This window comes from Heterocephalus glaber, unplaced genomic scaffold (assembly GCF_053883595.1).
Source record: "Heterocephalus glaber isolate CG9 unplaced genomic scaffold, H.glaber_assembly_v1.0 deba00001058, whole genome shotgun sequence".
Lineage (NCBI taxonomy): Eukaryota > Metazoa > Chordata > Mammalia > Rodentia > Bathyergidae > Heterocephalus > Heterocephalus glaber.
Window position 1 is genome coordinate 1,751,602 of NW_028258184.1, and position 27,193 is coordinate 1,778,794.

Here is a 27,193-nt window from a genome sequence, read left to right on the forward strand (position 1 = left end):
CGGCATTCTGCCAATGGCCAGGAGGCATGCGACCTTCTGCATACTTTCCTGTTCCCAAGGCAAGATAACACTGACCTCCAGACTGTGAGATCTGAGTGACATAGCCCAGTCCCCAACAGGTATTATTCAGAAATTTGTCTCAGGGGAGGGGAGAAGACAATATGAATGATAAAAGAAGAATTTTTAAAATTATTAGTCACATAGATCAATTTGGGTTTTAAAATATTTGCAATTACTAATTTTATAATATTAACATTTTAAAAATTGTTCTTAAAATGAGCAAGTAATTTTGGCACAGATTCAGTTTTACAATCAATATGTGGAGTTGATTTTTTGTTTTTTAAAAGGGGGTTTTGCTTGAAGATTCTATATTCTATTTTATTCTATAATATTCTATGGTAGTATATGAGCAGGCTTATCATAAAATATATACAATTTCCTAGAAGAATTGTGTTTCTTTTACTCTTTTCTTTAAAAGTAAAAGCAACTTTGAGATAAATGTATTTTTCTACTTTTTCTGTTTGGACATTTTATATAAAATTTTCTGAGTTATTAGCAAATTTTAAATCATAAACTAATATGTATTATGTATTTATATATTCTTTCAGTTTACCACAATCTTCAAGCAGGTTAATAATTCACTGGGAATGGATTATATAACTGTTTATCTATGTGACCAGATCAATTAAGTTTGGTCAATAATTTACTGCCCAGTGGGGGGAAAATAAGCTTAATTAGAGTGTTTCTTTTCTGTATGTCTTTGATAACTATGGCAAATGCTACAATAACATATTCTTGTCTTTAGGAAGTGAATTTAATGATATAATACAACTGGTGCCATTTTATGAAATGCATTTCACATCACAGGTACAATCGCTGGTGAAGACATTATCTCCTTTCTTGTAATACACACATCTCTTTTTGAATTATTCAATTCTTCAAAGTGAACATTTGACCCTCAGATATACCTTTGACTTTTGTGGTTACATTGCTTAGAGACTTCATAAATCCTGCATTCTTAGAAGTGAGATGCTAATTTATTACATTTCTATCAAATTTCGAAGTTTGGCATCCTTAGCTTATCATCACATGACCTCTTCCAGCTTTTGCTAAAGTATCACCTTCATGAAATGGTAGTGTTTGCTTGTTATTTGTTGCTCCACAATCACACAAGAGCTTCATACATTAAGTAGAGGTGTGGAAGCAAGCTAGATCCACTAGTTCCATGACTTGTTCTACTCCCCTGTTTTATACCACATACTCTATAGTTTAACTTCATACCTCTGAAAGATTCCACTTACTTCTTCTATTCACTTGAGGGGGGCATGTGTTTAGTAGAAATTAGGAAGTACAGTTAAACCTTGGTTTACGAGCATAATTTATATGCTCGAAACATGACTGTAATCTAAAGTACTTGAATATCAAAGTGAATTTCCCCATAAGAAATAGTGGAAACTCGGATGATTCATTCCACAACTGAAAAATATTCATACAAAAATGATTACAATATTGTCATGTAATACAAAATAATATAGAAAATACAAAATATAAAGATAAACAAATTAACTTGTAGTTGCTTTGGAAAATCTTCATGGCTGGTGTGAGGCAGACAAGGGAGAACAGTTACTGTGTAGGATGACTTTCACTATCACTAAGGGAATCACTGGGCCCAATGGTATCTTTTTCTTTTCATGGCACTTTAACAAAGAACCTGCCTCCTTTTGAGGATTTCACGGAAAAGTGACATTGCATTGTTGATAAACAGATCCATCACCCACACTGCTACAGCCTTATTATTTGGGTGGTGCTTTCCTACAAGATTTTGCACTGTTTTCAATATTTTACACATCTCCTTAACCTCATTTGAGGTGAGAAGTTCCTGTTCCTTCTCCTCCTTTGCAGACGAGATCTCCTCCATAACCTCTTGCTTTTGGGAGATGATCACCCACAATCCCATAGTGAGAGACAGAGAGATGGGGAGAGAGAGAGAGAGAGGAAATGAATCATTGGCTCAGATGTGATGTTCGATGTCATGTACTGCTCATATTTCAAGACACTGATTGTTTACCAAGTTCAAATTTATTAGAACTATTTGCTCATCTTGCAGAACATTCACAGAACAAGTTACTTGTAACTCAAGGTATTACTGTTTACCAGTGCTAAGAGAATCCTGAACTTCGTGTTGGAACAAGGAGTGACCTGAATCCTCACATGGCAGAAATGGAGAGTTTCTAGGCACAAAAGTATTACCATTTCACTATCCTGTGTTAAAAAATTAGTCCCCAAACCTATAGATTACTAAATTAATTGATACAAGGATACGTGCATACCTGCCTATGGAAGTGGATAGCTATACAACATAGATGTACGCTTCTCCTAAAGATAGAAAATAAAATAAAATTCACACATAGTATTTTGGATTTACAGAAGTTATGTGCTAAATCAATTATGTGTTTGCAAAAGTATTGGAAAAACTAGGCCTTTTAAATGTCAATTTCCCTCAGATATTTAACAATAGGAGAGTATTTGTTCATTTTTTAAAAATGTCCCTTTGTCTATAGCATGGTAAATCTATAAACCCCTAAGGACTAATTCAGCCACATTTTGAGAAAATATTGAGTTGTGACTTCTATACTAAATATAACCCATCCTAACATTATCTGATTTTGTTAAGGGTAGTTTATGGCTACTTTAAATCATTTCTCCTCTAAATGAAATACCCAGGGACATCCCAAACCTCTTTTTATTTTGTCTTTCAGCTATTTTCATTGTTTATATGGGCTTGAAACAAGCTTCTGGGCGTGCCTAATAGATGAGATTCTAGCACTCTGGATCGCATCGTTCAGATGTTCTCATATCCCTTGCCTGAAATTTGACTATACTCATTTCCACTTGGACAAGCTTTCCCAGGATGATTGTTCAATTCCAATTGAAGTTAATAGGTCTAATTCAGCTACCTTCCCCCAGATTAAACTGCTGGTGATTCAAAAATGTCAGCACCTTTATAAAGAATCTCTCGAATGCTCTGCCAAAGTCAAGTCTGAAAAAAAATAGTTTACAAACAATGGAATTGTACTTCTAGATGTAAAGCTTTTATCTGGTAATCAAAAGGACAGAACAAGTAGAGAAAGGAAGAGAATCAACTGTATTCTCACTTCTGTTTATAAAAGAGCGAGTCAGGAAGGTAAAAGCAGTGTTCTTAAAATGCAGCAGAAACTTAAAAATCCATTAGGAAAAGTAATTTGCATTCAAGTTCATGAGAAGATATTCTAAGTTCTTTTATTCCTTTATTGCAACATTCTCTTTAAACAGCAAGTATTTTATACAAATATTAAAATAGTATTTCAACATATATTAGAATCCAATTATCTATTTTATTCTTCTTGGGGATATGTGTTCTTTCTCTTCCTTTCATTTTAATTGTATATAAAATTATTTTTGCCTGTGTTTATGGACAAAATGCAACTTGCCAAAGAGGTGAGGTTGAAGGATTTGTAATGTAGGAGACTGATTTTGCTCTTCTTTTTTCCCCCACACAATGTTGAATTTGACCATTCCTGACATTATGGTTCGCATCTCCTGATCAGTACTTAATGTGTTGAACGTGTCTCAAACAATAGCATACAAAGTCCTCAGAACCACCTCTGAGATGGCAGTATCGATACCACATCATCCTTGTGGAAACTGGTACTTAGAAAGGATAAGAGACTTGCTAAATACCTGATTTGAATTTAATCATGGCTGGGTTTAATCAGTCTTCCTAGTTTATGGCCACTAAAACTTTAATTGAACCAAATTACAAGTGCTATTTATGGGGGCTTATAAAGAATCTTATTCTAGTTAAATACTCAGGTTACATTAAGGTCGGGTTTTTACAGTGCTTTGCTCGCCGTCTGCGGCGGATGGACAGTGCAAAGCGGCGGTAGACTGCAGAGTATAGCAAATCACAGTGAGCCTCTTGATTGGCCTCAGCATCAGGCTTTGTCCAGGAGAGAAGCTGGTGGCAAACCTCTGTTTTGTCTTAAAGGGGTGAGAGAAAATCCAACATAGTGATTGTTAAAGGTACAGGAGAGAAAGTCTTCCTTTGTGTGTTAAAATGTCAAAATAATGTTTTTTTTTAAGTTGCAATTTTTAAATTGACAAATATTAAAAATTTAAAAACCCTCTCAGAGGGCCGGGGATTTAGCTCAGTGCTTCCGCCGCCTGCCTCGCAAGCGCAAGGTCCCGAGTTCGATCCCCAGTACAAAAAAAAAAAAAAACCCCTCTCAGATAACTTTTTAAAATATCAATACGTACCCTCACCTAGGTTTAGCACCAGTAACTGGAACTGTTTTTGAACTTTTCGAACCAGAGGCTTGTCGGATCCATGCTCTGGTATCACCTTTACTTTTTCTTACTGTAGCCTACTTTACCCAAAGAGTTTTCCTAAAACTTACATTTCCTTTCCTGTAGCTGATGTGTTTTCATCACTGTAGGAACTGGATTAAGTCCATTAATGGGACCTCAGGAGGATGATTTGGGTTGTGACAAAAAAGTAAGATTTAAATAAACAATTCAAGAGCCAGAATAAGTAGGAACATAAGAAATGGGATAGTTAATCAAATTTGGGTGCATGGGAATTTTTATAAGTTTGTGAACAAAAGTAGTGCAGGGGGAAGTTTGTCTTTGAGGAGAAAACATCTGAAGTCAGGAGTTCAAACTTGAGGCCATAGTTTGGATTCTGAAATGCTCAGAAGAAAGATGTGACATAAATCTGTAAGGAAATGGGCTCAATAAAAGTCCTCAATGACAACGATAATATAAGTAAAAAGTATAAAAATAAAAAAGTATAAAGTATAAAAATATTTATTTCTATATGATATATAGCTGGTGATGATTGAACATGCAAAGTAAATAAATATCCGGCTAATATTTATTCACTACAGTGTTAGTTCTCACATCCAGCAAAATAACAGTAACTATCTTCCAAATAGAAAGATACCTTTTATAAAAGAAGTACATTCATCTTCTAGGAGGTTAACAGATGGTAATTAATAAAATTTGGAGTTCAAATAAGCATGACCTCCATATCTTTCCCTGCCACTTATTTTGTTCAGCTAATCGAGGCTCAGCACAGGATTTCTGCACTGAAGCTGAGAACAGGCACTGAAAAGCCATTTGTGACACAACATGTAGATTTATACATCCTGACAACAACATTAAAAATTTCTTTACTTAGATCATTGTTCTAGCTTCCTATAGTTAAACTGTCCATAAAAACCTTTCTCAATTCATTGGATAGATAGGTCAAGGCTGAGAAACTATTTTTTCTAAAGTATCTAGAAAATATTTAATGAAGATGAATTAGTCTTGACTGATTTATGTTAGAGATGTCTGCTCTTTCCATTGTAAATAATACCACTTTTTAAATAATACCACTTTTTAAAATTAAGATCATGGCCATTTCCCTGATTGTAAAGATATCTTCCTCTTCCCACCCCATTACGCTGAAAAGTAATGAACATATATATGCACATGTACTAAACAAATTACTTTGGCAAAAATGCAGTTAGCACTAATGTCGGGATTAGTAGCAGAGAAAGTGAAACAAGAGGAGGAAAAAACTCAAAGGATTTATCATGAAAACAAAATTTGGGTATGAAGTTTTCATAATTGAAAAAAAATTGATTGAAAGCACTCCTTATTCTTTTATCCAAATACAAAATTAGAAGAAATATCAAAGGAGAAAGGATAGTTATTAATTTTATTCAGCCATGGTTAGAAAATTTTGCCATGAATCTGCTGCCATGAATATACTTACTGCCAAAAAGCTAGCCAGCTTTACATATTTGTTTTAGAATTGAACTGAAAATTTGAATTCCAATGTTTTCCATTTCACAGAAAGTGAAAATTTTGTCTTGTGGAAAAATACTTTTAATACATTTTTCTTTTATCCATGTTTTAATTTAAGTTTACATTAATGGGACAATAAATATGTCATATAAAAAAGAAACACAAGATTCAATATTAGCAAGATGACTTAATTTTTCAAAATAAACAAATTTCAGTTCAATGATGTTTGCAATTTGCATATATTATAGGGACTATGATAATATGAGTACAATTTTCTGATTCATAGTCATGAAATCTAATTGAAACTATGTCTCTCATATTTACATGTAAAATTCGTACCCATGATATCTCCAATTCAGGATAATTTATTGCAAATATACTATATTCTTTAAATAAGATTTTTAAGCATTAAGTTTTATTTTAAAACTGAGTAATAGGGCCCGGGATTTAGCTCAGTAGTTCTGCCACCTACTTTGCAAATGCAAGGTCCTGAGCTCAATCCCCAGTACCAAAAAACAAACAAACAAACAAGCAAACAAAAAAACCTGAGTAATATATTCTGTCTACAGCAATGGAAAAATTTATTGCAAAACACATTACAATTTTTTAGTAAACAAGTCACTAATGAAAAATTGTTTGTTCTCAGGCAATACTTTAAAATGGCCTGGCATGTAAACAGTTGGAAAGTAATTACTGATTCTTGAACTGCAAGGACTATAAAATTCTTCTCAAAATATTCTCTGGGTTAAAAAGTATTTATAAATTGTAGACAATGTCTGAAACCAAGGTATCTTGTGCAAAGCCAGGAGCAACTAGCCTCTGCCGTAATAGTAAAAAGTTGTGACCATGGGGGAAGAGTAAACGGGGAAATAGCTGAAGTCCCTGTATCTGTGGGGTGGCAGTGACATGCTGGAAAGCTTCGGAAACTCAGAAAAGACATCAACGGCGACAAGATGCTTCCAGTGGGTCAAAAAGCAATGGTGTCTGAGAGATAAATAGTATTCTAAGACACAATTTGTTCAGAATGCCTCAGTGTTTGGAGAGATGGATGTGAACAGAAAATGGCATGAAGGATAGCTGTGCAGAGAGTGTAGCTGACTCTAAGGGAAGAGGTTGGGAAGAAGCAATGCAGAGGTGCAGGAGGCGGAGCAGTAGTGCGGGGACAGGAAGCTGCCCCCCCCACCCCCCAGCTTTTGGCTGTGCAAGACGACCAGAACCTAGAAATCCTCCATCCGTCATTTTCACATAAGCATTGGAATTTCAAGCAAGAAGTCTGCCACTGGACCTGCAGTCGGATTGGGAACATCACAATACTCATTAATAAGTCTGAGATGCAAGAAAACTCTTTTGTCTGTGGAAAAATGAAAGGATTTGAGCTTCTTTTTTTTTGTTTGTTTGAGAAATACTCCAGCAGCAACATCTAGAAGAAATAAAAGAAATAGCCAGAAGAAATACCTCAAGCAAATAATTCTCTATAAGAGTTTCGAATAATTTGCTGAAAGTGCAATAGGGAAATTTTATTGGTTTATTAATATAGATTAAGTTATTTAATCTAGAAAAAGATGAAATTTTAATTTTTACAGCAAAAATAATTTTTTTTTCTATTTTTCTTTCGTAGCAAAATACAGATAGAGAACTTCTATGTGTTTATAATCTCTCTCTCTCTCTCTCTCTCTCTCTCACTCACACATACACTTTTTTTCTTTGCGCCATGCTAGGTGTCAAACCCAGAGCCTTGCACATGCTAGGCGAATGCTCTAACACTGACCTACATCTGCGGCCCAAGAGACACACATGTTTCATGCATATAAAATATAGGCTTTTTCTGTAGGTTATAGAGTAGCTCACATCTGAATTTTATCTATTGTGTCTACTAATTTATATTTATCTCTAACTCGGGTATCATCTTAATCCTACAAAAATATTGCAGAAACCACCTTCACGATTATGTGTATGAATCTGGAGTGATTACCTGCAGAATACTTTGATATTCTGAAGTTATGCTGAGTGGATCATGACTGATCAAGGTTACAGATTGGGGGGGGAAGGAAGGACAGATAGTTCTGGGGACTAATTCTGTTATCTGTAATTATCCTTAAATAGGAAAGGAATGATTTCAATTATCCATAAATATGATGCTTTCTAATGGAAAAGCATACCAAGCCTTCTTCTTAATGGAAAAGAGAAAGCAATTTCTCCTTAGTTAGCATATCATGACCAGCTTGCAAGTCCAGTAGAATATGATTTTAAGGTGGATTTCCATATCCATTACCTAAAATCACAATGGTAATTGACCTTTCTTAAAACCTTGCTTGCAATCTTCTCTCTGATGATATCAACAATCAACTTTTCCATGGGTTTCAATGTCTGAAAGGACACATTTTAGAATTATCTTTGTTCCTCATCACCTATTGTCTGATTAAGGAATTGATCTTTGATAGAAATAAAATTTTCTGACACATTTTAATAAGAGATCTTAGGAAAAAATTATACACATCAAGCAGCCATGATTTCAAATTTAATCCATAACATTTGAACATCATGACAAATCTCTTATAGTTTCCCAAGAACACATGACATATAGGAGATATTCAGAAGTCTATTAATTCAATATAATGACACTGAATTTCGGGGCCTGTGTCATTGTCCACGCCCTTATCATATCACACTTTGAATTGAATCATCCTTCTAAATCAGAAGCTAAAAGTGTTTCCTGTAAAAGATGAGATGGTAAACATTCTCAACTTTATGGTGCATATAGACCCTGTACCAGCTACCCAGTTCTGCTATTCTAACTTCAAGATAGTATATAAAGTGTTGAGCATAGCAGTACTTAAATAAGACTTGTTTTATAGATTGAGGCCAAAGGTTATAGTTTGTTTACTCCTATTCCACATGATCTTTTGTCTCAAGTCTTCCCATTTATGTACTTTCAGTCTTATGGTTAAGCAATATGAGCAAGGAGCACTGGGATACCACATGAACTCACTGGACTGGCCCTTAGGGTGTTTTAAATTTTCAAGGGAAACATGCTGATATTTGTTGGAGGCCATATGAACTGCTTTTGTTCCGCTGGTTGGACATAATTACTTAATAAACAGAATCCTTCGGTGTTTTTGTCCACAGAGAACCATGAAAAAAATAGAGACTTGAACTAAAACCATTTTCCATTTGGAGATCCTCTTTTAATCTATTCCATTCTCCCTAATTGGATATATATTTAAAGTGCCATTTCAGGCTGATTCTGTGTTGCTTCAGACCTCTCAATAACTTCCCTGTGATTATAGCAAAACACAAAACTGCTTACTTTGCAGATCCTCTCTTAATATCAAACCCTAAATCAAGGGCCAATGCAAAAATCAATTAATGCAGGAAGTCTTGAAATACGGGATTTCTTCAGAATGCTATTCATGAAAGAGATATCACAAAATCAGAGGAAGAAATGAACAAAGAATAGTTGAGAGTAGTGCATGAATCAGTCTGATTTCTTAGAGAGATTAAGAGGAAACTCAACAGAGAGGCAGGAAGAAAGCAGAGCACATGTTAAGGAAAGCCTCAGATAAGACCCAGCTAGGTATATGCAGGAAAACCTGATTAAGTCATTGTTCCAAAGCCTCAGTTCCTGATAGATGATGCAGGATTAGCAGGCATGAATCAAACCATGACACGTACTGAGTCAGAATATTATGATGAAAGTAACTAAAGTCAATTAGAGCGCTTAGGAGAGGTCAAGTTTTTGTTTTGGATTGATAATCGGGGGGGAAACCCCTGAAGAACTGGAGAAACTGGAGTGTTGAAGTTCAATATAAACCAAAATCAATGAAGCTTTTACTCAACTACTAAACTATGTCTATGCACTTAAACATAGGTTCATATTTAATCCTTACAGTGAACTTGTGATGTAAGCACTGTGATTTTTTTTTCTGTTTTCCATTATAGTATATTACAGTACAGAAAAATTAAAGTTGTAGAGTAAGTATGATAGCTAGAAGTTGAAAACTGTATTCTGGCCTCAGATCTCAACATCCTGAGTTGTATTCTCTGCCCTTAGTAATCTAAATGAGGGGGGATTTGGGGAATACTTATGACATGAGCAATGGGATGAAGAGTCTGGAAATCTAGAAGCATTCAACTCACAGGATCTAGTAATTAGTTGCAAATAACAGAAAAAGAGACTTCTGTATTGTCATCAAATTGTAGGCTGGGGTAACTCTATGAGTAGGAGTGTTTGAGGAGAGAGGTTCATTTGAAAATAGTACATTCAATATTAAATATGTTAAATTGAGATGCTGAACTATCTGGGCATAAATATTCACTAAGAAGTTTTACATCAACATTTTGCAGTTCTGTCAAAAGTCCGATTGGATGATACCCATTTCAGAATTGCTAAGATGATAATGTAAAGCATGTGATTGCTTATGAACATCTAGATAGGGCAAGTAATAGCACATACCAAGGGTAGAAACCAAGAGCACATAAAGAGCAGTTAAAAAAGAACAAAAAGGAAGACCATTAAACAGGTTTTGTGAGTACATACAGATGTAATACTGCCTCCCTGCCATTTCACACTCATTTTTAGTGATACTCTAACGCCTGGTGTACCGACAGAACTGTGTCAGTACCGGAGCTTCTTTCTAATCTAACATGAGGCTGGGCACACATTATATTTACAAGGAACTGAAATTCTATGGATACATTGCTAGTTTTTAATTTTTATATTAAAGGGCATTGCCAAAGAAATGGGAAGAAGCAGCTGCTGAAGAAGCAGAAGAAATGGGTCTGGAATCAAGAATCACCACGGTGGATCTAAGCAGTTCCCCAATCCCAAGCAGAATATGGGTGAGTAGAGAACCTTTGCTGGAGGCCAGGACTATGGAGAAGGACTTTCCTTGTTATCTGCTCTCTCTTTCTAATAAGCCACCGTGGACTGAGGCGATCTGATTACACGCGCTTCTTATAAATTTTAGCTGACAAACCCAGGCAGACATGCCAGCCCACGATATATTTGCACTCCTTTTTATGATATATTTGCCCAAATCATAATACAAATCCATAGATGTGAACAGGAATCATTATAAGAACACGGAAAATCTGAACAAAATTTAAAAAGAGATTCCAGGCCTCAGGAATATGTGCAGCCCTTGAGAAACCTTCTGTTTTATTAGTCTCTATCTCTGAGCAACTGACTTCCTATTTTTGCTTGTTCTGAAAACTAGTGCTTATTTTGGCTTTCTGATAAAATAACTGCTAGTACATATGGCTTCCAAAATCCATTGAGATTAAATCCTTCAGGCACTAGAGACAGATGGCTGCAATCCCTTACAGTCACAAACTCAAAAATTCCAGGGGAGACAGTCATTAGTTTATTCACAGTCACTTACTCCAGAGCAAGCAGTGTGAGGTGATTGGATAATATGTAACATAGCCATCTGGGAAACCACCAGGAAAAAAGTTTTGCTGAAAATCTTAAATATACCTATTCTACTGAGGCACATGAATTGCTCATGTCAACAACTGGGATTTAATCTTCCATAGTAAACTTGCTTTCTTCCTATACTTCTTTTATCTCGATTGGATCCAAATTATTACTAAGGGTATGTACAGAAGCAACAGAATTCAGTGTTTGAAGGAATGTGGAGTTGATTGTTAAAGTTAAAAAAGAATGAACAGGAGTGAAATAATAGGTGGCTATTAAGAAGGAAAAATAGAGATTTAATGAAACTGGAAAGATACATGCAATGAAGAAAGAAAAAATCCTTTAACAAACTTTAAAATAAAATTGAATACGCTTTAAAAACTTTTAATATGATTTTGATAGTTTTTAGATTACTTGCTGCATACTTCTTCCTTTGTAGTTTGTTAGTTTAGTAATTTGATAAAATTATATCTCAAAGTATAAATACTCAATTTTAATTTTGTACAAAACATATCTGTTTATTTACTTATTGATCACAGTGTTTGTTTCCATACCACCTGAAGCATAATAAATTCTTCCAATTGAACTAAATATGACATTTCCAGTAGCAAAATAAAATTAACAAGTGTAGATACTCCTTCACTTTTGATGGGGTTAAGTCTTAAAATATCTGGTGTAAGTTGAGTGTTGTAAATCACAAATGTCCTTAATATGCCTAACCTACAAAATCGCATGGCTTAGCTCAGCTCCGCTTAAAAATGCTCAGAATGGCTTACATTAGACACAGCTGGGAGCAATCATCTACCACAAAGCCTACTTTATAAAAGTGTGCTGCATGTCCCGTCATCTGTTGAATACTGTACTGAACGTGTAAAACAGAATACCTGTAAAACAGGAGTTTTGTGGACACGCGGAGATGCCACACAGCACACAAGTCCAAACCCCTGCCAGCACCACGGGCCGTGGGGCGTCTGTGGCACCCCCTCCTGGGGAGCTGGTGACTGGGAATTCCAGCCACTGCCCTGCGGGCCCTGTGAGAGAGCATTGTGCATGCTCTCCCAGCCGGGAGGACACAAGTTCACGATTATACGTGTGGCTTCTACTAGGCAATGATCACACTGTACCATGATAAAGTAAAAATATCACATATTGAAACATTGTAATTCAGGGACTAGCTGTACATTTATTAATGTATTAATAATACATTTATTTACTAATATCCTGCATGACTTAACAACAGGCCTTTGTTTCACTTCTCTTGAGCTTTGATCCCAAAGTACTAAAACAACCATGTATTTGATTATAATTCCTTACTTACTCGATTTTTAAAATTTGACATTTTATTAGATGCATAAGAAAAGGCAAAAAAATCACTTTGAATATTTTTGAACCCTAATTTTTAAATTTAAAGAAAGGACAGATTAGTATGGATATATGGAGTGAAATCAATTAATTACAGTAGAACAATATTTATCAGTTAAAAAAATAAATCATTTAACCAGGTGCAGTGGCTCATGCATGCAAACCAGCACTTGTGAGGCTGAGACAGGAGCACCGTCTGTCCTGAGTTTGAGGTTACAAAAACTGGGCTACAAAGTAAGTTCAAGGCCAGCCTGAACTACATAGACAGAGACCCTGATTCGAAAAAATCACTTTCTAATATATCATTTGACAATGTAAATCAAATGCTGATATCACCAGCATTGACCCATATAGACTAACCTTTAATATTTTAATTGGTTTGTCTATGTTTGCATACGGTGTTTGTGAATGAAAGAATATAATAAAAGAAGCAAAATTACAAAGGGCAAAAAATAAGTTATTGACATCAGAAAATTTCTTAATCTCAAAATTCTATCAAAATCTATAATCACTGATTTTACTCCAGCATTACAAAGGAAGTAGCCATGAGTAGGACAGAAGGAAGGAAGGACGGGAGGGAGGGAGGGGAAAGTTGCTGTTCTGCACCAAGAATCAAGCTACAGACTTTCCTATATAGCCAGGATTACAGCATCTTTAACAGGACTTTGGAGAGGAAGAAAGTGTGAGTTAAAGGGAATAAGAAATAAGAAAGTTAAGCAAACTCCCAACGAGTAAAAAGAATAAAGACTTACAGTTTACACATAAAATATTTCCTTGTGATATCTTTTTACAAATAATATTTGCAAAGATCGCCTCAATTATTTCCATTATTGTTTGCAATGCTTTGATTATAAGGTTAAAATCATAGCCTTCACATTAGTGAAAAATCATGTATGATCATGTTAAAGAGAAAAAAGTAATTTTTATTATGGTTTTATATGTTATATTCAGTAAGCTTCCTGAGCGAACAACATTTGTAAATTATAACCAAGTTACATAAACATAATTTTATATGTATTTTGAATAAATTATTTGAGGTTTCATTTATCAGAGAAAGAAATCCTGACATTAGTTTTTACTTCCTTGAAATTTATAGAAATCAAATCTCCGTATTTCTGAATTTTGCCTCTTTTAACATTTATAATTGTAATCAGTTTACTTTTGGAGGGGATATAGAAGTGGTGTAAATAATATATGCAAAAGTGAAAAATTTTTTAGAATGATGATTAGGAATATGTTGAGCAAGAGATAGCTTCATTGTACTTTCACTTGAATGACTTTGCCCTTATTTTTCTAATTTCTAGGACCTTCTTTAAAAAGACATAGTAATAATAGATGGTATAGTGTCTTGTGTTCCTTTTATATTCTTCTATGATGTAGATCACTGCCTTAGGTACACATTTATTTATCTTAACTCCATGTATTTCAAATTTTATTTGCACACTTAAATTGTCAGGACCAGTATAAATTCTCATTCCAAAGCTATATAATGCAGTGTACATATAATATTTAATGTAAAATAAACTTGATACGTATATTAAAATTTACATGACGTGGTGGTACTAAAATGGCTACGGCATTTCAGAATCTTCCTTTTGCAGTAAAATCTTGATTAGCCATTTGCTTGCTAAATGGACATTAAATGATACAAATGAAATATTTCAACTTTTAAAAATGCATATTTATTTCAGAGAGGAAAGCTTTTTAAAACATATTACTCTCAGTTCTCTGTCTTATTGGATAAACAGCACTGGAAACCATGGGATGTACTTAATGGCCAAAGGTCTCTCAAGGACCTTGTATCATTTTTCTCAGAACAATATGTAAACAACCAGTAAAACCAGCGGCAAATGTTTTCTGCAATGACCTCTGGCATAAAATGCCAAATGATGATCTTTATTTTTATCTGATTAAATACAACTATGAATTTACCAAACAATAATAAATTATCCATGCTATATTATTGATCTGATCTCATCTTTTGTTTGATTTTTAACTTTTTTATCTAAAGTAGTTAAAAAACCCAATATTTATTAAAAATAATTTTAATAGGAATTCTTTTGGTGGTATATTTTTCATATTTTATTTTATTTCTTAAATTAAGTGGGTTTTAAATGATACATAAAGAAAACATTTCTTTACACTGCGTTTAAATGATTTTTTTGCATGTGACCCCCAAATCCTAGTCAACAAAACAAAAACAGACAAATGAAATTCCATCGAACTGAAAGGGTTCTGCATGAAATTGTGAAGAATCAACAGAATGAATAGTCAATGGTATGGGAGTAAACAATATTCCCAAACAAAATTCCTTATGAGATTAATATCCTTATATCAGATAAAGGATTAATATCTACAAACTATAAGGAAGTCAACAGCATACAACAAATAACCTGGTTTAAAAATGGGCAAAAAGACCTGAATAGATGTTTCTCAACAAAAGACCTACAAATGATCAGTAGGTATGTGAAAAAAGCTTAGTGTCAAGTAGTATATCACATCATTCTTAGAATGACTCCTACCAGATAAAACATACCAAGAGCTGATGAATATTTGGAGAAAAGAAAAACCCTCAGTATCTCTGAGAATGTAAATTAGTACTGCCATTATGCAAACCATACAAGAGTTTTTCCCAAAATACAACTGAACTACCCTATGATATATATATATATCTGTATCTATATCTATATCTATCTATCTATATATATATATCTCCAAAGGAAAGAAAAAGCAATGTGTTTATTGCAGCACTATTCACAGTAGCTGCTTATGGACTCAATCAAAGTGCCTATCAAAAGATAAATGGGTTAATAAAATGTGATATACTTACACTATAGAATACAATACAGTCTGAGAACAAAGCAAGAAATGCAGTCATTTGCAGTAATATGGGTGAAACTTGAGGTTATTATGCTAAATAAAATAAGTCTAGGCAAAGAAAGAAAAATACCGCATAATCTTTCTTACAGTGGACTCTAAAATGGTCAAAAACAAACTCTCAAAGGAAGAGAGGAGAGGCTGGGTCAGAAGATGGAAGTGAATTTGGAGTAGTTGGTTAAAGGTTACAAAATTTCAACCATGCAGGACAGGAAAGTTCTGAAGAGCTATTACGTAGCGTGGTGAAGTTAGTTAGCAATAAACTAATTGAAAATGTTAAAAGGGTATATTTTTAAATATTCTCACCACATACACAAGAAAATGATAATTATATGAAATTATAGAAATGCTAATTTGATTTAATCATTACACAATATACATGCACACAAAAAAATATTATGCTGTACTTGAATATACAAAGTTTTTATCAAATAAAAATTTGACATATCAGCTTAAAATTGTTTTGTAACTTAAACCTATCCAGTTACATACAACAATACTTATAGTATGTTGTACACGGAATTTTTTATTAAAAATAAAATTACAAATGAGAAAATGCTTTTAAACTAAAATAGAAGATACCACATTATCTATTAATTTAGATATTTTTAGAATTCAATGTCTATGGTAAGTTAGATGGTTCAAATTTACGTATATGAAACTGATTTTCAAAGCAGTATTCATGGTATAGATATTCACCAAATTCTATTTTGGATAATTTAGAGATGTTTCAGAATTTATGATCACTTATCTTTGCTCAAACAGTGTAAATACGTGAAAGCAATGAAAGAGTAGGTGTGTGTTTTCACATGTATGCTTCTCTATGCTTCCCTATATTTATACTTTTACATCCTATGTAATCTATAACATAATTTATATAATGCATAATATATATCATATAAAATATTTCTTTTTGTACATAAAACAGAAACAATAATATGGATATAGAGAGCTAGATCATTATTAAGATGTTATTTTAATCATATTTTAGTACATTGCTATAAATTATTTACATATATTTTAAATCACAATTTGCACATATTATTTTAAAAAATAAAATTACATAAAAGGTGAATATTATTTTTCCTATTTTGTACATGAAGAAATCAATCAAGGCTTAGAGAGGTATTATAACATACTTCTGGCCACAGCCATCTTTAAATTTCAAATAGATTTGGTAACAATATGCATTCTTTCCATCATTCTTGTATTTCGACTTTTTAAATATCCTATAATGCTAAAATATTTTTTCCAGTTGATTAGTTTTCTACTTTTAATATATTTCATTTGTAGCATACTCATTAAAGTATATAAAAGTAAGGATAAAACACTTGATGATTTTATCAAGCTAGGTTAGTTTTATTCCTGTCAATTAATGAACAGTCTGGTATATTTACTATGAATACATAAGTTTTCTAAATTGTATAAGTTAAAAATATATAAACAAATACAAAACATATACATAGTCTTGTACAGTAGGAAAAGATGTAAAGACAAGAAATTATAATATGTATATAAGATATAAGGGCATAAAATCAGTAAACTGGCAATTGTATAATGTAACCAAAATTTTCATCCATAAAAAGTGATTACCATATATTTTTACCAATATTTTTAGAATGTAGGAATATAACATATACTAAAAGGTTTTATAATTTTTTCACACTTCAATAAATATGAGCAGAAAATCATTCTAAAATTAAATCTTGAGTTATATGATTACAAATATATAAGCAAATATTTATTATAAGTTCGCTATGTGGTAGGTGCTGTTCTAGGTACTTAGATTTCATGGGTGAAGAAATTGGACATCTATTCCAACTCTCTTTTGGAAATACTGTAGCATGTTATAGCTAGGTTTGAATGATTTTAAACTGTAAACAAAATAAAGTACACTGTATGGTCATAGAAGCCTATTAACAAAAGAAGGTAAACCAAGCACAGACAGAAATAGTGCAGAAGGAAGGGTACTGAGTAATGATTCTCTAGCATGGCCAGGGTAAGGCTCAGTGAGAAGGTGATGTCTTAGTCATGATTTCAACATGGTGAAAGAACAAATCACAGATTCACTGGGAAAGGAGTTCCAGGTAGAGGTAGGTCCAGCAAGGTAAGATACTTGGTGTCCTGGTTCATGTAAAGAAGAAAAAGGCCACCAGGACTAGAGAAAAGTGCACAAGGGAGGGAGAAGTAAGAGATAAGACAACAGAGGAGCTCATAAGGGCCTTGCAGAGCTTTGACACTTGCAGCAAGCAACATGGCGAGATGTTGGAGACTTCACGCAGAAGGCTGAGATCACCTGGTACGCTTTTTACCAGAATCGATCTTTAGTGCGGGGTTGAAGACTTGGGTGGGGGAGGCAGGTTGGGAAACACAGTGGCCACCTAGGAAGCTACTGAACAAATTCAAGTCAGGGATGGTGGGGGCTGTAACATAGGCATGGTTTTTAAAAATAATAGAATTTTAGGTATGTTTAAAGGGCAGATAATGTGATTCCATGACAAAATGGACTTGGAGTGTAAGGAAAAAGTCAAGTATGTGGTTATGGTTTTAGCCTGAGTAATATATAGAAAGGGATTGTCAACCCTGAGGTCGGCAAAGATTGGTAGAAATGAGTTAACACAGGGAGATGTCTGGAGTGTTTGGCTCGAGGTGTCTTGTGTTCCAAACTTTTATAAAATAAACACTTAAATATGGAAGACTAGATCTATAAGAAATGGTATGGACTAAAGATGTTGGATTACTTGGCATAGAAATGTACACTATCAGGGGACTAAAGTGAGCGGAAGACACACTTTATTAGAGCACAGAAAGGAACCAGTGATGTGAAGCTTGGATCCTGCCAACAGTGAGCTCTTAGGGAAGAGAGAATCAGAAAGCACACATGCACACATGCACACACACACACACACACACACACACACACATACATGTGAGTCAAATAGGAGGAAATATAGTGATGTTTTCTGTCCAGGAACCCAAGTGAAATTATTGCAAGATAAGGCACACAGCAAAATAAATTACAGAAAATCAACCATTGTCATGAGAGAATTCTGGAATAGTTTAACCAGGGTGGCAGGAGTAAACACCTTTATGGCTGGTTGATAAGAGAAAGTACAAGACAGAAACAGAAACTATAAATGGAGAGAATTCTTCAGAGGAGTACTGCTGTAAAGAGCACCAATAAATTAATAAACACAACAAAATTTTAAGATGTTTTAAGGTGGAGTAAATAACATTTTATTTATATGGAAAGAAAAATGTATCATGTAAAGGAAGGATAATTGTTGAACCCAAAACCTTGAATAAGAAAGTGATTAGGTAACTGCCAAGATTGGCATAGATGAGATCAAATTTACATAAGGCATATTATGTCTATATTTAAGAATATAATCACAAGTCTTCATTTCTATACATCCAAATATATTTCTAATTTAATGCAAAATAATAACTGTCTATATTTTGTTCATTTTCCCTGTAAAAAGGGAGCAATCCATTTCAAGAGAGAGCAATTAGCTGTATAAAATTAAGCTGAATTCAATGTTGAGACTTGACACGTGCGTTAAAATGACTCATTCAATAAATACGTGCAGAACATTGCCTCTAGCCTTTATTCTTTCCTGAATAGGTGCTCTTTCTTGTCAAGGGCATGGATCAAAATAAGACTAATGAGAGGGCCTTAGATTTCAAATCTGTGTATAATTGCTGTAAGGTTTTTCCTGCACTATGCCAAAAAAAAAAAAAATTAAATCATAGTACCAACAGTGAGAAGAATTTGCAAAAAATGACCTTTCAGTTTAAAAATTATAAAGCACCTATTAAAAATAGTTGAGATTTTTAAAGTACTTACTGTAAGAGGCAATCATGATATGATTTCTCAGTGTCTAATATCTTTTTTTTTTGGTACCAGGGATCGAACTTGGGACCTTGCCCTTGTGAGGCAAGCGGCAGACCCACTGAGCTAAATACCCGGCCCAGTGTCTAATATCTTAAAGAGTCAGAATTCTCTTCTGGGTAATTTTTGCTTCTTGAGTAGTCCTCAATAGCAGTTTTTAAATTTTATATATGCTATGAATTGATTTATAAAATATTTAAACACCTCCCCATTTTATGTCAAAACTATTATTTTCAAAAAACATAGAATATTCTAATGGATATAACACATATTTAAGATATATTTTCATAGGATTACTTATAGAATAGTCATATTAAATATTGTTCATATTTACTGTACTTAAATTTGAATATTTAATACATATTACTTTCAAAGAGATCTATATGTGTTATCTTACAATAACATCAAGTTATTGTAAAATTTAACTGCTGTCTTAGGTTTTATTAAATTTTACATTTGGTATAAAACCATTTTTCCAATTAATTTGAATTATTTTTTCTTTCTGAACATGTTAACATTTTTATTAAAAATATAGCTCATTATATATAGACATATATTTATGATTGAAGTACATTGAAATTAGAAATCTGCAAAAGATTCTCATACTTTAGGAGAATGGTAACCCCCAATACACAAAGCTTATGCACAAAGAAACAAGAAACTACGCATCATTATCAGAATTTTCATTATTCTTTTCCAGAATCAACATTAAATATGAATTATTATGGTTAGCCTACAGTCAACAAATATGTGATAGTGTCACTGTGTTGAGAGTGGCCTGAGAAGACCAAATGCATGATATCCTCCCCACGTAACTGTCCTACCTGTCATGGACCCTATCCTTCCCACCCCGAAATTAGTGCACTGTGAGGCACTCTTACATGTGTATCAGCCACAAAGCCTCCAGGAAGTTAGTAAAATAGTTCATAACTGCTGTGGCCTCAGCCTTAGTGCAAAGATTAAACTGCCCTGTCCTTAATGCAGAGTACTGGCTGCTGTTGCAGTTTTTTCACCTGTTATAAAATGAATAATGATAGGATTAAGCAGAAATCATTCACTTTTTGTCTTCTTAGGGAAATGATTGTGTTTCCATGGAGACTGTGTTGCGGATATGATGAAAAGTACCTGAGAGGAGGAGAGAAGTCAAGCGGTGCCAGATTTCGTTCAGAGGGGCAACACAGAGGGCTCATTATTAGCGGAATTGCATAAATGGCATTCTCTCCCAATAGTAAATTAAACACAAGCAGTTTTGAAAACAGTATAAAATTAGTGCTGATATTCACAATTTTTATTCTTTGTTTAATATTGTAACTTTGAGTTTACCACTAAGTTTAAGTATTCAGATTATACCAACTATCCAACTATAAAGATTGATATATTTGGATATATTTATTCACATTAAAATAAAAAACCTAGAATCTAGTGAACAACTACAAAGATACCTTAACAAAAGTATAAATGTTTGTACACATGACCAAATACTTGTCTTCTCTCATAGAGTAAATACATTAGGTAATGCATAAGTTTGTAATATGCTCTATCCAAAGTTAAATACATAGAAAGATGACTTTATCATTGTCATCAACCACACTGTCATCAATGTTACCACAATCAACAATGCACCTATTCCAATGTATCACAGTCTGCTTACTACGTTCTAGCCTTTTGCTCCATCATATATGTGTATACATATTTGATTCACTCAATTATCTCTGCAACATACATACTTTTATATTCTTTATGGTTTGCTCTACAGAGCTATAAAACCTTTTCATCAATGTCACAGCTAAGGTTTCAAAGAAAGCTCCTTTTATGCATAAAATAAATGGGCTACCGTCTTGCAAATTAACAATATAGGGATCATCTGTTTTATAATTATTTATTCTTGTTGTAACTAAGTCCACTTTTCTCTCTTGTTAGAGTACAAAATATTAGGTACGTTCCTAGCAAAATATTGAAATAAAGGAACAAAACTGGAAGTAACTTTGGTTGATATCTTAGGATGTCTCAGGCTTTGAGATACCATCTAGTACATATGATATCATTGCAGTTCCTCACAAACTGCAGTGACAAGTTTTCTCAAGTGGAAAAGTGTGTGCACCATGAATGAATGTAAACATCTTCAAGGACAGACAGCTCGTCAGTGCTTGGAGCCTGCCTGGAGTTTCACTCCCCCTACTCTCCCGTACCACTTGCTTCATCCAGATTCCATGTTTACAGATTTCTCTTTTGTGTAGTACTCACCCAGTTTCAAATTGTTGATGGTATTTTGTAACCTATTCTACTGAAACTGTTCTCTGGTTTATATAATTAAAATATTATGTATCATTTTTTGTTATCACATTTTCATTTGCTTTCATGTTCTACAAAAGCATTTTAGGATAAAGATTTTAGTTTTTTGTATTTTTCTGTTGTTCATCAGGGAAAATCATATGTTAGTACATACATCCTTTGATACTTGACAACTAATGCTTGATGTCCACAGAAATAAAAACAAACCAGTGAGAGTGCTTATAGATTACTGTAAACTGAAATATATTTTCAAAACAATAGACTCTTATTCTTTGAATATTGAATATAGGATTTCTTCTCAATTTCCTGACTTCAATGTGATTCTAATTAAAGTTGAAGAATGGGCTAAATGATGACTGTTCACCGTTTAAATACAAACGCTCAGAGAATTCAAAGGTAGCCTGAAGTGTACCTCGGATAAAATGCAGCTAATTCTGCTGCAAAGTGACTCGCCAGCACATTTATCATACTTTATGAATATGTTGTAAAGACAATTTTTAAAATGACTCACTAAACATGGGAAATTCTGAGTCCTGCCTCATTCATCTCACTGTGTCTATGGAACTCCTGAAGTAGAAAAAGAGGACTCTTCAGGGACCCGAAGCAGCTGTCTGCGGCCATGTTCACAGTTGATGGAGATTCATGGCTCTCACTTCTCCACATTGTGAAGATTTTCTGCTACTGTACTGATTTTAAGCAACCTATGTGCACTTCATTTTCTCATGCTAGCATGCACACTTATGATTGGAAAATCCAAATGAAAATGAGTATTAAACTTTATGTTTCTTATGTACCTCTTCACATTAACCTTATATACATTACTGAGAAAACGCAATTCTTGAAATTGTTGGTGGAAATGGAACATAGTACAGTCATTATGGAAAACACTATGAAAGTTGCTATGACTTATACTGCTTTTTCTCTACACCTCAAGAACATTTGCTAAATTTCTCTGAGCTTGGTGGTGCATTCCTGTAATCACAGCACTCAGGAGGCTGAGGCAGGAGGATTGCCATGAGTTTGAGGCCAGCCTGGGCTACACAGTGAGTTCAAGGCCATGATGGCAAGAGTGTCAGAAAAAATTTTTTGAAAAAAAAATTACATTTGTTCTTTTTTGATAAATACTATTCTAACAAATGTGATATGATATCACATTGTGGTTTTGCTTTGCATTTCCTTGATACAATTAATGATGATGAACACTGGTTCATATATCTGAATTTGTATTTGCCAATTTTTAAATTGATCTTTTTGTTCGTATTGACTTGTTTGACTATCATATGTATTTGGATATTAATCCTTATCAAATGTAGGTTTCATAAAAATTTTCCCCCATTGCATAAGTTATCTGTCTCTTGGCTCTGCCCATTTGTATTATATAATTGAAATTTCTAGGAGGGTAAATTTTTGGTATTTTTACCACAAACATGAATATGTAAGGCAATGGATTGTTAATTCGCTTCATTTAGGCATTCCATGAAGTACACATATATTGAAACATGCTGTAAGACATGAAGCAGTTCTACAGAAGACTTCCTTTCATGTCTTTACAAGGTATGATAAAAAATAAATAAAGCAAATGCTATTGCCCAGTGCCATGCAATAAAAGGGCAGGCTCATAAAAACATGACAGTGTGTCCTCATCACCTTATTCTCCAGATCTGTACTGGGCAACTCTTAGTTCTTCCCTAAAGTCAAAATGTTTTGAATCAGCTCAGGGGAACCAAGCAGATATGCTAGGGCAGCTAAAGACACTTGTAAAAGGACTTCAGAACTACTTCTGAAGAGGGTAAGAACAATGAGCTAAGTGTGTTCAAGCAACAGGGAATATTTTGAGGGAGACGACTGGCAATGTGTCTTTTACCATAATGTTTACTTATAGTAGCAAACACTGTATTTTTTTTTCTTTTTTTGGAAAAACACTGTATTTTTTATCACACTTAGTGAAGATGCAAACTTTCAATAGGAATGCCCATATGAGTATAAACTCTTTTGGAAAGGAGCTCTTGGTATTTCTTAACTTTTCATAATTTTCTAGAGAAATACTAGTAAAAACTTCACTAGATGAGTATAAATTCTGAAGGAGAAACAATAACTAACATGACAGGTGAGAAATATACATATATGTGTCTTTTGTGGTATATACATACATGTATATCTCTGTGTCACATTATTCCCAAAGTAAGTGGACCTGGAGTATAGTGGAAGAAATCATCTGTTAAAAATAAAAGTTTCACCATGTTTTTTGACCTTTTTGAATGCTTCCTCTTTGAAATAATAGTGAAATCTATTGGTCTTTAGACTTCTCTTAGTTTCATCGGTCAATCTGAGACCCCACTGATTAATCTTTTTGTGGCATCTTGATGCTTACGGGCACAAATTCAGTTATATAGTCTGGCTGCTTGCACTAATGTTTCCTAAAATCAATGGGGCACAATAATCTTGACAGGAGCCATGAGAGACACTACAAAGTAGCATTTGTTTTTCTTTGTAGAAATATTTAAGCACTCAGAGAAGCACTTTTAAAATGAATAGGGATAAAATGTAGGATGTCAACTGAAAAGCACATGCATAAGCTTATAATTCATATATGAAAAAAACATAATCTAACTCAATTGTTTTGCTGATCATTTGAAAAATTGGAGTAAAAGACTTGATTGACTGCAATGGGAAGGGAATGAACACAGACTGACACAAAACTCTGTTAGGAGCATCAGATTTGCCCACACAGTCAGCCAGGTGAGTCTAGCATCATTTCATTGTGCCCTGTCATTGTTATTATGTTTATAGATAAAAATGAAACATATAAAGAGCATGATCATCCTTTAACTGTAAATATATATACTAATAATCTCTAGAATAAAAACAGTATGTTTGTAAGGAAATTACATAATACATTTATAGTATAGGTACTTCATATTATGAATCTTTGAAAATGTAAAAAGATACAGAAGGAGAATAGCTAGGTAGAATGGAATTTCTATTTTTAGTTTTTTGAGGAATCGCCATCCTGATTTCTATAGTGGATATACTACATTCTCACAAATAATGTAAAATATAGACGTCTTCTTTTTTTTCCCTGCAGAACTTGCTAACATCTCACAAGAAATAAAATCATTAGGTACTGCAAGCATGTACCAATAAAAATACAAACTATTAATAATATAAATAATAATGAATACATAAGAAAAGAAAATTTTTAAATAATCGATACAAAAATGAATCATTAGCTCAGTTGTTATCCTCAATAAATATCTCATTCATTCAAGAGAGATCCTGCTTGAAATGAAAGTGATATTTTAGTATAATTATTAAAATTTATTTCCATAGTTATTTTTAGGGGTAAGTACAGCACAAATGCATGGAGCCAGTATACAAGGAAGCTGTTCATCCTGGAGACTGTGGTCTCTACATTTACAACCCTTGCATACACGATGCTAATAGATAATTTCTAATTAAAATAATCTTGCAATTGATGTAAGAATATTAAATACACAATGCAAAACCATCAAAGCAAAAAATCTGAATAAAATTTAGCAGTATTGTTAAGAAGGGTAATAGAGAAATCTTGTGAAAATAAGATGCTATCTTAATAATATTTCTATTCATATATTTTTAAAAATCTCCAATTTATTTAATATTTTGAGATCCAGATATTCTAAGGAATAATTAAAAGGAACTAAGCCATGTTTAATTATTCACATGTCAACATGGTTAATTTTAACTATGAAAATGATTGTAAAGTTTTGTTTTACATATTTACTTCCATTTCTTTCTTTGAAGAATACGTCACAAAGGTGTCTAGATGTTGTAGATGCAGCAGATAAGAAATATTATGTACAGAGGTTTCTGATAATCTTGCCTTTGGCTTATAAAATCAAATCTAGACTATTTTATAGAAATTATGTTAAGGAATTAAATTCTACAAAATAACATATTTTTCCTTAGTGCTATATGTCTGATTGGCCATTATCATGAATATTGAATCATGCTTTTTATGCATTATTATTTAATGTTATTAAAATAAAATTTCATAATGCCATCTTTGTACTCAGTATAATGATTTAATATGCACCTTTTTAATCCATGCATCTTCAAAATGGGCTTTCCAATTCTGAAACATTTCCTTCCTCCACTTCCCAATCTCAGTTCATACCTTCACTAAAAGCGTGCACACTTCTATGTGTTTTGTTTCACTCAAAATGATGTTTTGAGAATTGTTCATGATGTTACTTGTATCAGAATTTCATTATTTTTCATTGTTAATCGTATTTTGTTGTACGAGTATATTACAAGATGTCCATCCTTACTGGATATTTTGAATGCTTCTAGATTTTGGTTATTATGATTAAAATTATTATTAAAACTGTGCTAACCCTCTCTCATATATCCATGTGGGTATATGTTTTTATTTCCCTTGCTTAAATATATAGGAGAGGGATTTAGTGGTCACAATATTTCTTTAAAAACCTGCTATTTGCTGCTTTCAGAATTGGTTACAATGCTTCGTGCATGCACTTGTATTATTGTTTCCTCTGCTTTGTATCACTGAAAGTAATTGGAAAATCAGTTTTTAAATTGTGAAAATTTTGGTAGTCAAGTAGTGGCATTTTAAAGTGCTTTATATTAGTGTTTCACTATTGATTAATAATATTTAACATAATTTCATGTATTATCGGCCATTTGCCAAATGCTTATTCATTTTTTCATTTTATTGCTTTGTTTCCTTATTGTATAGTTCACTATATATTCTAGATACAAACACTTTCACACACACATACACGTCTACACAGGCATTTCTCCAATTCTATGTTCTGAAGAGCAACTTTTAATCTGATAGTGTCAAACCTAAATTTTGATATTCAGAGAGATTTCCCATTGTCTAGGATAGTTTCCATTCCTCTGAAACCCATGAAGATAGTCTCCTGTATTTTCTTCCAGAGCTTTTAGTGGTTCATATTTAACATTTGGATCTATCATGCATCTCAAAATAATTTTTGTGTATGGACTGAAGTAGAATTTTCAAAAGTTTTTTGTTCTGTACATTTTATCTAATTATGCCAATATTATTTATCTTTGCCTTTTCTTGGTTCCTTTGTCAGGTGCAAATTGACACAATTGGGTGAGCCCACTTTTGGATTCCCTACTTGCTACATTACTGTATTTTTCAGTCCTAGATTCAACACTTCCCTGATTGGAGAACCATAATCTTACAACAAGTATTAAAATCGGATGTTGTTATTTCCTCAATTTTACTTTTTTCCTGGTTGATTTAACTATTCTACATAGAATCTTTGCATTTTCACATAAATTTAGGATCACTCTGTCCATTTCTAAAGTAGACCTTGCGGAGTTTTGACTGAGTTCACATTAATTTTATTATTTCATGGAGACTGGACAAGTGAACAATACTGAATTTTCTAAATCAGGAACTCAGCATAGCTTAATTCATTAATTCCTATTTAAATGTCTTTCAGTAATGTTTTCTAGTTTCAGTGTGGAATGTTTGGGCATCTTGTGTT

The 27,193-nt window shown here is 33.3% G+C and overlaps 1 long non-coding RNA gene across 1 annotated transcript; it reads left to right on the forward strand.

The window, feature by feature from the left end:
* LOC101710226 (uncharacterized) lies at positions 1-27,193 on the forward strand. Its single transcript, XR_206374.3, has 3 exons — positions 1-119; positions 10,557-10,671; positions 20,453-27,193. It is a non-coding gene; the product is annotated as an uncharacterized LOC101710226 (long non-coding RNA).